Below are 13,601 nucleotides of genomic sequence, written 5' to 3'. Positions count from 1 at the left end.
CAGATGCTTCTTACTCCAAGAGAGTTTATTTAGCGCAACAACGAAAAATGACATATAGGACTAAATTTACCGAATTATAAGGGATTTAATATAATACTACCCGAAAAACACAAACAGTCAAGAAACACTCAAATTCATCCAATTTCTCTAAAACTGAATAAATAAATAATGCAATGATTTTTTTATTAACTCAAAGTTCGTAAAATCTCCTCATATCTATATATGTTTTTTTTAAACTGAAATTATATTAAAAAACTAAACCCTTAACAAAAATTTCAATAATTTTGACCGAGACTAACTACCGACGTTTTTAAATCTCCAAAATCCCCAAGAAAAAATATATTCATAGTTCTAATAAAGATATTTTTTTGTTGCTATTCTTAAATATCTATCCATTGCAGAAGTTTCATACTTAAACTAAATTCATCATTTTCATTATCATTCCTAGAATCACGTAAATGTAAAATCCTTGCTAATTCAAGCCTTTTTTTCTTGCTTTGCAAATATCGAAACCGATTGTTCATTAAAGCGATTTGCATACGTGGCCGAAATTTCAGAACAGTTTTTATCAGTTATTTACGAAAGTACAATTAGCTTCACAACAAGTATTCCATCAAAGCTTAAACTCATCATGAACAAGAAAATTTAGCGAATACACGAGTTGATACCCGGGATGAAACATGAAGAATTGCAAGCTACAGTGGGACAAAAAAAAGTGTTTCGTGGCAAATGAGAGAAATTGTTACAAGGAAGATGAAAATTACTGCTAATCGGATCTTTAAGAAAATTATACAATATAAACAAGCAATATATCTTAATTAGAGGTGAAGATGCTAATTAAATGAAATAATTTAAAAGCAATATAAACAGATAATAAACCAAAATCATAACATTCTATAACTATTGATAGCTCTGTATCATTTTTCAATTCGAATTTGTTGGTTACACAAACACACTTTATATGGAAAAATTTATTATACTGAAGAGAAATACTATTTAAGCGATACTTACGATCGAATTAAAGAGCAAGTCCATACGAATGTATCGTAGACCCTTAGTGCTGATCACAATGAAATCAAGGACAATAAGTCTATAAACAAACTTTCAAGCTCTGTATCATTGTTCAATTGGATTTTGTGGGTTACACAAACACAGTTTATATGAAAAAATTGATTATACTGAAGAGAAATACTATTTAAGCGATACTTACGATCGAATTAAAGAACAAGTCCATCCTCGGTCATCGGTTCGTAGCAGAATAAAGCTCAGACTGCTGACAAATCTGACAGATCACTATACCTCATTATAATCTCAAGTTTAGTCCGTTTGAGGAGATAGATTATTGGTTTATATAGAAGAAGAATCAGGTTTCTCTCACATAATTGAAAATACTATACGCTCTTAATGTATCCATTTGATACCAGACAAACTTTAATGGAAGCAATTTGGGCATACACTTGTAGGCGCGAAGGTCTTCTGTTTAGTTAAGGTATATTCCTAGATAGTAAGTAAAAATTACTCATATATCAGATTTTTATATGAGTATTTTATTACTTATAGAATAAGAAGATACAATTTAAAAGAGGAGAGAATATATGTTCATAGATAATCTTCCTATTTAATAGTGTTTGAGAATGGTACTTTTCAGTATATAAGTCTGTCATTAAACGTTTGAAGCCAATAGTAGACATTTGAGAATTATTAAGGTTAATTTGTACGCAACTTAGCTTACTCACCATAACATGTGTTGAGTAACTTAAAGTGGTGATTAAGCCTATTGCAAATGTCATTCGTTTATGTTACAGTTTTACTGATAACGTCAAAGTGGAAGTGAAGCGAAATTATAAATTATATGCGAAATTATATGTATATTATAATTTTTTTTATTAGAATTGTAAACTAATTAAAAAGTTTGAATATTTCCTAAGCCCACTGATGATAAATACTTGATAATACTCGAAACAGCGTTGTATGGTCAGCTAAACTTCAATAAATTAAGTAAAAATTTTTGTTATTGTCTTATTATTTCTATTCGAACCCTTCTTACGTTAAAGTAAAATTAAGTATGTTTTATCTTAAATTAAATTAAATTTCAGTCGGATGTGGTCATACCAAATGAGAAACACTGAAAATCAGAATATTTACTTTAAAGAAATGATAGACTTCAGCTTCGTTCCACTGTTCTCTTAACACTACAATTGAACGTAATCAAATCGTAAACAGTTCGGATTTAAAATCTGAATTTTGGAAATGTATCGTTTGCGGCATAAGTAATCAGTTACCAAGCGAGCCTGCATATGCAATCAGTTCAACTTTTTGCTGAAATTCTACAAGTACTGAAAATATTCAAGAATCATCGCTAAAATACTTTTTTCCGCTAAAGAAATCTGTTGTTCATTATCTAACTATGAAAAATCCATTTATTAAAAAAATATGAAATATATACTTAAGTTATATTCAATTAATATTCATATAACATACTAAAGAGTTTCTACACAATAAAAAGTACTTCTATTCCACATTTTTACTGAAGAGCTACTAAGATTTTTACTAAACTAAATTTTTTTTTTCTGTCGAAAAATGCGCTAAATTGCAATTTCTACAAATCTCAGAAATGCAACAGAATCAATAAACTGAAGTTGATTTTTTTTATTTAGAGTATCAAGTATCCATTCCCAGTTTTGCAGTTTATCTGCTAAAGGCTTTTAATGAAACTGAGATACATGCAGTAGTTAACTCCAAAATAAAGCAATTTTGTGAAAATGAGAGGATTTATCGAAATTCACTGTTATTGAATACTTCAGCCGTACAGTCAAATGGAAAATAGCCTATTTTAGGCATTGCATTTGATATGGCTTTGAAGTTTAAATTCGTGAAGTCAACGTGTGTATATAGAATATGTGTATATAGAATACATATTCTATGAAGTTAAAAAATTTTTAATCAAATCACTTTCATAAATTATTTTTAATTTAAAACCATCGATCCAAAATACTAGTAGAAAAATAATAAAGTTATTTGTTTTTTTCTGAAATACTAAAAGATACATACATGCCAAACCATACATTTGCATCGCATATTTTGTTCCAATAACTTTGATCAATTTGGCGAAATTTCACTAAATATTAGCTAAAGCTTAAATACTATCTAAAACCGCTATGGAAACATTCGTGTGGTCGTTTTATTCAATATGAAACAAAAACACCAAGAAATTTCCAAGATAAACCAAAGGTGTCTAAACTACTGGTATCGACACACCATAGAACTGCCATTTTAGAGTTGATTTCTATTCGTTTAAGACACAGAATATCAATGAAGCATATAATTGCTAACAGTTGACTTCCACTTTTAGATAGTCAGCATTAGTTTGAAACCCACCGTGTTGATATACCACAGCAGAATGAAACATCTACTTATCAGTTCAAAACTAGCTCGCATACTAGAACCAGTAGATTATATTAATTTTGTGAATAACCATTTAGTTGAAATATAACTGATTCCTTATATATATACTGACGAATTTGGTTTTATAAGGTAATAAATGAAATCAAATAGGAAGACAGCATGTATACCTACAAACAATACTCAATCCCCAGATTAGCAAAGATTTGAAGAGTTGACAGTCCTTAAAATGTCGACCCATGTGAACGAACATATATCAGATTATGGTCGACTTTTGCCAACTGTAGGTATAGCAAACTATATCTTATAAATCGCAGTGTAAAATTGTCGCTTCTGACAATAATATTACCTGGTATATGCCGACCAGTAATCATAACTTAAAATAATGGATCCACCACCATCACATGTCTAATAAAGAAACTTTATATGATATTGAATTCCACACCTAATGGCACCATCCACACATTATTATGGAGAATTATTGTTTGACTGTTTCCATAATATGCCTTTATAGTCATTAATCACGCACTAAAAGGAGCGTAAAACTGATATGATCATTCGTCATATAACTGCCTCTATAAGGGGACCTTAACATAGGTGAAGTGGAAGCATAAAATAAATTGCATTGCTAATTTTTTCTAATTTCGATTATTTAGAAAAAAATCAAGAACTTTATTTTATATTGAATTCACATCTCTCTCTCTCTTTCTGTCTGCCCCTCCATCTCTTTCTTTCTCACTCATTATGTTTCTCTCTTTTCCCTTTCTCTCTTTCTCTTTCTTTCTCTATCTCTCTTTTTCTTTCTCTATCTCTCTCTTCTTTCTCTATTTCTCTTTATCTTTCTTTCTTTTTCTCTCTATTTCTTACTCTTTTTCTCTTTATCTTTCTCTCTTCCTCTTTCACGGCAAAACGACTTAAAAACAAATTTTTTCCTGTACCAAAATTGGTTTAAAAAGGTACCATTTCTGTAAAAAAAGGTCCAAAATTCTTTTGAGCCTTTTTTGTTTTTTTGTTCTGTGTTTTTCATAGTGTTATAAATGAACAAAATATAAAATAGTGCAAAGTTGCATTTATAAAAAAAATTAATTGGAAATATCCACAATAAAGTTGGGTCGTCAAAAATATACCATTTTTTGAACATGAGTACCAAACGAAAAAAAAAGTACCAATTTTGGTACTAAAGTACCATAAGTGACAACCGTGCTTAAAAATGTTTCTCTCTCTCTCCCTTTCTCTTTCTCTGTCTCTCTCTCTCCCTTTCCTCTTTCTCTCTCTCTACCTTTATTGAACGGCCAGTTAAAGGCAAAAAATGATTAGTTTATTTCTGGTTGAGCACTGACTACATGCGTATGTGAAGGGTTTACTTTGATATAAATTTAATTAAATGTGATATAAATGTGAAGCATATTTTGTGTGACATTTTTAAAACATAAGTTGTAAATATTTTTTTATTTTAATTTAAAAATAAATAAAATAAATAAATAAATAAATAATTGAATTTATTCATAAAATTTCATAAAATATAGCAGAATTAGGAGAGAAATTATTTTGAATAGATAATATACCAATACCTCAAAATATCTTAGTCACTCTACTTAGGATTACTATATTTTCATTTTTTATTTTGACAATAGATGGCGATAAGATTTAATGTCAAATGCAGATTTTCTATTCCACCGTTTTTTTCGTGTTAAATTGTTACTGTGACATCTAAAAGCAAAGTCATTTAAAAATATTGACAGTAAATTTAATGCACTACAATATCCAATACTGCACTTTACTATATGAATCTGCCACAAACAGATAGCAAAAAACCATAGACAATACGACATTTTGTCACATTTAAGCAAAATAGATTTTGAAATATGAATTTCAAATTCCAATACTCCTAGGTTAAAATTCTTTCGAGACACGCGTGCACAACTGTTGTTCCAGTTTCGAAAGCGATAGAGATTTTGTACTTCACGGATTGCGTTCCGGGGGCTGTGTCAGTTATTTGTATTTATTTGTAATCTGTCATGTTCAAGGGCGCTGCTTATGTCTTCTGCAACTCATCCTTAAAATCCTAGTGAAATGAAAACATTTTAACATGTCATGTCACATATAAGGAATGTTACTGTATCCTTCCATGTTGCCTGCTTCAATGTGTCAGTTGTGCAAGTATGTTGTAGGAATGACAAATATTTTTTAAGGACTTTTTCTTTATTTATCCAATTTTTTCTTCTCATAATACTTATAATACACGTATTTGCACATTTTCCAATGCTAACTACAAATGTATTGGCTTCGATTGTATGACATAGAAAGGAACTATTTCCGTAATTTAAATATGTTTTCCAAGATTTCAATTGTGATGTGATGTGCACATTAAACATTAAGAAAGTGACTTTTGACTTTATTGTGACAGCTGGCATGGGAAGCAGAACGAATTTTGAATTTTAAATTCTTTTTCAGAATGAAATGTGTACTAAGAGTATTCATTTTAGAATAAGAGGAATATATGAATCTATCTAAATCCTTATGCTTAAGCCAAGCTTAGTCAAAATTCCAATATGTCAAGCAGATAAATTGGTTCACTTTAAAACTATTTTATTTAAACACCAAAAATATATATGATTATATATGTTAGAAGTATCCAAAATTATTAAATAAGACACTAGAAAGTTTTCAATTAATCAAGTTCTAAGTTATTGTCTCCGCATTAAGACTTATCAGGTGCAACACATGTGGCAGCACTGTATTAAGTCCTTCACTCATTTTTCGTAGGGTGTTTGAGATATGGTCCTCAACTACGTTAGCAAATTTTCTGGTGAATGCAATTGATTCGCCATATTAGGTGAGTGTAGTGCTTGGTTTATCGCGTTTGTTAAGTTTTGTAGCAGCAATGCTTCCACAACGATGGCTCAGTGTCATTCCCGAAATCTCGAAAGTAACTGAAAAGCGTTGAAGCCACAGTTTGAGACAGTTTAAGTTACTTAAACGATCTTTTAGGAATGATATGTAGAAAGACAAAAATGCACTCCAGAGTTATAGTTAATTTAAACACAATGGGTAGTAAATCACAAGAAAATCTCGCATGGTAACGCTATATAGTGCTACCAATTTACAGAATTGTAATTGAAGAGATATCTTTCATCATCGTACATGCACTTTAGTAGATTGTATTTAGTTTAATACTTGTTTCAGATTTATTTTAATCTAAACAGCATAAAGATTATTTACTAGAATATATACCGACATGTACAAATACCAGTCTGTATTGTACCTCTTTTACAATCCAATGATTGTATTATAAATATATTGCTATTTTCATCTAAATGCCTAATACAATTAAATTTCAAAATTCAAGTCTAAACGTTTTGCTTTCCAGAATTTAGGTACAAAAAAAATAGCATATAGTACTTAATTACTTAGTTAGCCATTAAACACATAAGTCGTCCTTAGCCCGACGTGGCTAAGTAGCCTTCGCCAGTCAGCCCGATTAGTTTCTTGCTATCGCCAGTTGCTTATGCCGAGTGCCCCAGATCGTTGGCGACCTGGTTCTTCCACCAAAGGTGCAGACGTCCTCTACTACGTTTTCCACCTGAGGGTACCGATTCGAAAGCCTTTTTAGCCGGAGCACTTTCTTCTATACTAAAAACAAAAACCAAATAAATATATACATACAGAATAACAGATTTAAATATAATAAGATAATCACTTACCCCATAAAAATCCAAGTATTATTCCATACTCCCAGGAGCTTAAGAACTCAACAAAAGTTTTCCAACAATTTCTATTTTCTATTGTCTTATTCGTTAAGCGATTAAGCGAGGTTATTTTGGGTCTGCTTCTTAGTGGATTTAATTCTCATTTGTGTTACACCTCTATTAGTCTGATAATCAAATTCTTACTTTAAATGTAATAGGAGTAAAACAGAAGCATCGTTAAAACGTCGATGCAATTCTTCCATAATTACCACTCAGCTCCCTACCTTTTAACTAATAAGATTATTGCACTTCTGTAATAATTAATATGAATCATTTTAAAAAGATTATTTTCCTTTTTGCAAAGACTGCTCTTCTTGATTTTGTTAATATTTTTTCTATTTTAATTTAAAATTTTAATTTCTTTATTCAGTGTTCTGTGCTTGGCTTGATTTCCGTTTTCACAGCCGTTACTGTCCGTTACGTTTCAATGCGTACTGGTACTCGTACTCGTACACGTCCTCATACCCTCCGAGGTTGTCGTTTGTCGCTGCGTATATTTTTCCAGCTCATTTCATTTTGGAAAAATGAAACTTTTTTGCAGAAACTTCACAAATAAATATGAAATTGAAATGAAAATGGAAATGGAAATGAAAGACAAACATGGCTAAGTAAAATGATGAGTAGCTTGGGAGCAAGCATGGATAAGCTGCATTATTCAGAGAGTTCAAAATACAAACTACCGTACATACTATACGATTCAGTGGAATAAGTTGTAAAGTTAAATTAAATATACAATAATATCTGAAAGGATGAAATGAATAAAATCAAACTTTAGTTATTTGCTCTGCTACTTTCAAAAGGGAACTACTTCAATGTAGCCAGTTGTTTGCAGGAAAAAGAAACTTATCGTTAGAAAACAAGAAATTTTATATATAAAAGTATTTTTTATTTTCATTTATTAACGTATATCTATATATACATTTTCATGCAATTGATTTTATGGTTAATTTGTGTTAAAACTTTGTCATTGTTTCAGCAACGACAGGTAAAGAAATTAAGAAAGTAATTTAAAAAAATTTTTTAAAGGCTTAAATATAATAAAATTTGTCTTATTCATATAGCGAATACAGAATAACATTATTTAACAAACAAAATTATTTTAAAAACTTGTATAATAACACAATAATTTCGAAAAAACGGTTTAAAATAAATGATCCTGATTTGATGAAATCCCGCATTACCCCAATAGCTTGAGCTAAGGGAAAAAAAGAATTCATCAACATTGCTGTAAGAAGAATAGCAATCACTTGAATAAATGCAAACAGTCTATAGACCAGGCAGGCCTTCCTCACCCAATAGCTTGAGCTAATGAAAATAAAGCACTCACCAGCCTTTCTGAAACAGGAATAACAATCACTTGAATAAATGCAAAGAGTCTACAAACCTGCCATGCAAACACAAATTATTCACAGTCTGCGAATTAATATATATAACCACTGGTCTTCACTGCCTTACATTCTCTTTTCATAGTAATAACGAAATCACGAAGATGGAGAACATCTCATGTGAGGTAAGATCTGCTACGTTCTCTTTAATAGTAATAACGCAATAGAGCTAAAAAGTGTAACAAGCAGACCACCTGTCTAAGCATATGATAACCTTTTAATAAAGGTAGATAGACATTTTTTTTATTTAAGTAATAGGCTATTGAAGCACCCCGACCTAAAAGATCTATTTTGCGCCTAAAGGCCCAACTAGGACAATTTTAGACTATTTATAAATCTTCTAATTGCTGTGGGCTTAATTTTACCTATTTGACTTGGGACTAATATCCCGCTTCCAAGGTAATCGAGTCTACGTCTTGCAACCGCTGGGCAGTTGCATAGAACATGTTCTGATGTTTCCTTCTCCTCATGACAGAGTCGACAGGAGTCACTTTCTACCACACCTATAATATTCATGTGGTAATTAAGTCTACAGTGTCCTGTAAGAAGTTCAGTGTAGATTTTAATATCGTTTCTGCTAAGGCCAAGGATAGCATTAACTTTGATGTGATCAGGATCAATAAATCTTTTTGACTGTCGTATGCCTGTTTGGGCTCTCCAGTGTTCAAGTAGATGTTGTTGCTCGCGTTCACATAATAAGCTATTTGTGAAGCTATTTGTTACCCCGCAGAAGGGCTCTGGACCAATGAAAAGAGTACATGCACCCTTCTTTGCTAGGGAGTCTGCTATTTCATTGCCCTCATGCCCTTCGTGTCCCGGTACCCACATAAGAGTAACATAGTTCCTCGATGCTGGGGTGTAGAGAAGTTGAAAGCATTCCCAGACCAACTTTGATTGGAATAAGGATTTTGCTAAAGATTTTAGAGCTGCTTGGCTGATAGATAGACATACTTACATCTCTATTGTTTAAAATGCTTTCGAATAGATTCAGCATCAATAGATTCGGAAAGAAATGGTTCTCTTAATGTTTGAAGAAATGAATAATCGGTATAGTTTTTCTTTACGACTGCTACAATGATATTAAATTTTAAGGTCTCATAGCATTTTACAAAACAACCATCGCTCTTTTCAATCAAGATTTTATATCATCAATCAAAAAATTTTGGAACTTAATCCCTAATGAAGTTGACAATACTAATAATGGTTAGTTGGTTGACGGCAGGTCAGCAAATATATATCCTTTAACTTCCCTTAATTAGAATTATACGCCATTTTATTAACACATTCCTAAAGATAAAAATATAGAAACTAGATTATATTTATATACAGAAATTTAACATATACTTTGCTCAAAAAAAAAGTATTCTTTTGAACATTTTTTCGCGAAATTAAAGCTGGACGCTTACAGAGATAATGTTAGTGGATTCTCTTTCCAGTAAGTTTATAGAATTTCTATTATTTAAGAGCCAACGCGCTGTTCATTTGCGGGAGTTTCTATATACCACTGACCGAAAAGAATCCCACTTAGCCCAGTAATATTTTAGTGTCTTATGTAGATTTCAGTCAGTCGATGGTTTATTTTTTAGCATCTTACCTGCCTACGCAATTTACTTCTTCCATACACCCAACGTTTACATATAAAAACATGGCAATAAATATTAAAAATATAATAAATATATAACTATGTACCTCTTTCCATTCAGCTACAGTACGAATAGGGCCTTACATTTTTGGGCATGACTTTAAAGTATTTTTCCCTGTCCAAATTTCAGGATAAGCCAGGCAAAATGATATATACTCCGTCAATTGCTCGTGCATAACACTTTATTGTCCTGTAAAAAAAATTTTATTAAATTATATATAATTTAAAATAAATATAAATAAAGTTCTTGCCTTGTAAAAGAAACCATGTGAATTTGAACAAGTGATTTTTGTTTACACAATGTTTTTCACCACAGTATGGTGCAAAACGCTAGGCACTTTAATTTTAAAATTGATCACTGTTTGCCTAGAATAACAAAAAGTTTTTTGTTTGATAAAAATCTTAAGTATTTATCGATATTTGATTAATTTATAAAATTCAATAAATTAGTTCGTTAGGCTAAATATTTGTATGCTAATCTAGATCTGCTTCTATTTGAAAGTGTTTTGCTTTTATACCAACTCTGCCAATAAGAATTCAGCTGTATTAAAATAAAGTAAATATAATTCATAGTATATTTTTTAAAAAATTATTACTTACCTTATGTCATAGATTTTAATTCTATAGCCGTAAGTATATTATATTGATTATATAAACTAGAAGAAAATAAATATTGATTTATTGCTTTATTAAGTAAAAAATATAGTAACAAATTTGGTTAAATAAAATACAAATTACAAATGATTTTATTTATTTGACATTTCGTGGGATTTTTTCTGGCTTATCACAGGTAAATCGGGCTTCTTACTAATATTTATTATAAAAAATGTATATTTAGTTTCTGAACAAAAAGTTTCAAATTAATTTTCAATAATTTAGTGGTTATTTCAGATATGACCTAATTAAATTGGATTTCTTGTAGCCGCACATTAATTATGAAGGCACTACTCTTGGCTATTTACCTTCGAAAGCCTATTTATTCCAACTCAATCACTCTTTTCTTGTCTTATGCGCTTAAGAAAAATACCGCTTTTATCAAAAACTTATCTGTATAGTTAAACCCTATACTTATACTTATATGTATAGGGTTTTCTTCTCCAATAGATACTAATAAAATAATTTCAACCCTTAACTTAGAGTTAAGCATTTGTTATATTATTCTATAACGCTTATTTAGCAAATGTTTCAAACAAAATAGAATGAGAAACCTTTTATAGTCCCCAAGGTATAATAAAGTTTAACCATTCGTATATATGATCCAATAAATCAACAGAACGAATAATTATTTGTTTTGATAGACTAAACACTTTAAATAAAATGAGCAGTTTGGATCATGTCTGCTGACTAATAATATTTTAATATTCTCATATTGACATTTGATGCTTTTAACAGTCATCTGACAGATAAGTATCTGGCAACCCTAAAACTGCTTGAAATCTTTTCTATATGAAACTGCAATTTTTTTCATAGCTTTGTTTGAATTCGTATCATTCGTTCGCCGGTTGATAAAACTGCAGTTGTTTTCAATTGTTATTGGATGTATAATGAAAAACTCATTTAAACAAAAGCAGATTTTGACAAAATTTCAAAAAAAAACCGAAAAAATCTAATATTGGTAAGCATTCAGTTAAGTAAATTTCGTCTTTTTGACAATGTGCTATGGCCCATGCAGACAAAATACTTCGAGCTCAACAAATTCTCTGTTGGCTTTATATATACATAAATTTCTACCTAATTAAAGTATATATGATATATGTATATTAAATTAAATTTTTTTTTTTAGTCAAATTATACTTTTCAATCTATTTTACAGCTTTGCTGAAATCGAACAAATAAATTCACAGAAAAAATATGTTCCATTTTCTTGGTATTCCCCTCAGCAACGCCGCAATTTGCTCATATATTACAGTTTCGCAAATTAAATGTTAATTTTTTATTAATTAAATTATTATTAAATTAATTTCATTTCGTTTAGCAAATAAAGATTCAGTTAGTCGGTACTTACCGTATGAACTTTAATCAAAGCGAAATGCACAACCAACCACACCTGTGTATTTGATAGGGACGAAATAAACAACATTTATGGTTGGTTGTACATTTGTTGTGGTTTAAGTTCTTACGGTACGTACCGACTAACTGCGCCTTAATTGACTATTCTTACAACTGGTATTAAACTCGAATTTTCTATTCAAAAAACGCTTTAAACAAACAGACCAGCGGAATATCTATTGTAATATTGGTGAGTATCGTGCAGATACTTCATTCCTTTCCGTTGCTGAAAAACAACACGAATGTAATAATTCAAAAAATATAAAATTAATTTAAATAATTTAACGGAGTCACAGCTATGAGATTTAATCATATATGAAACAATTTTTATATCATTACAGAATACTTGACTGGTATTGCTGATATTTTGAAAGTACTATAAATCAACATCATGAGCAGATGGACTGATCTAAGCAAGCAAAGCTCTGAAGCTGAAAAAGTACAGAAACTTCAGACATTAGTTAAAACCATAAATATGGAACACCAGCTTCCACAGATGAACGACAAAGTAAAATGGTCTGATGTATTGTTTGAAAAGGATTTTGTTAAAAATCTAATGCCTCCATCCAGATTAAGTTTCAGAGAATCATTGAACTCATGTGCAGAATTTGTCAACAGTTATGTTAGCGGTTGTTACTTGTCACCTTACAGTTTAGTGGGAATATGGTCTAACATGACCCATGCAGATATGACAACCCCACTTTTCTGTAGCTCCTGTTTTCAATCCTGTAACATTGGATTTTTTCCGGAATCACTAAAGCCATCTCTTATAAAAAACTTTAAGAACTATACTGCAACGAAAGTACGGGAAAATATCAATGCAGCCTCAACTGGTTCACGTATAGCATTTACCTCGAAGCAATGTAAGATATGGTATAATACTATGATGGATATTCTGTATGTTCCTGATATCTCTACAACTCGTCTAGTTCATATTCAACAAAAATTATCTACAAGTTCTATTTATAGCAAGTATGAAGACACAGTAGAGGCAACTGGAGAAGAATATATTAACAAAAAAAATCTAACACTTTCAGCAATTGACAAAGTCGCTCATCAGCAAGAGCTTATTAACTTTCTCGGGCATCTAAGTATGATGTTCGTCAATTTTTTAGAGGAAAAGAGAGAAAGTAATCTTACGATAATATATAATGAATTTCTACCCATGTATACCGAATACTGGGGCTCTCCTATTAAGGCTAGTTGGATACCTCCACACTGCAGCTTTCTAAAACAGATAGAAAGAATTATGGTTAAAAGATCAGCTCCAGCCAATCTCTTGCTCACTTTCATTCTCAAAGGATTCATAGAAAATAGTTTTAATGCCGCGGTAACTACTTTTCTATACAACGCCTGCCTATATAACGTGCGAAA

The sequence above is a fragment of the Teleopsis dalmanni genome, chromosome 2, assembly GCF_002237135.1.
Source record: "Teleopsis dalmanni isolate 2A chromosome 2, ASM223713v2, whole genome shotgun sequence".
Taxonomy (NCBI): domain Eukaryota; kingdom Metazoa; phylum Arthropoda; class Insecta; order Diptera; family Diopsidae; genus Teleopsis; species Teleopsis dalmanni.
Note: the sequence above shows the minus strand (reverse complement) of the source record.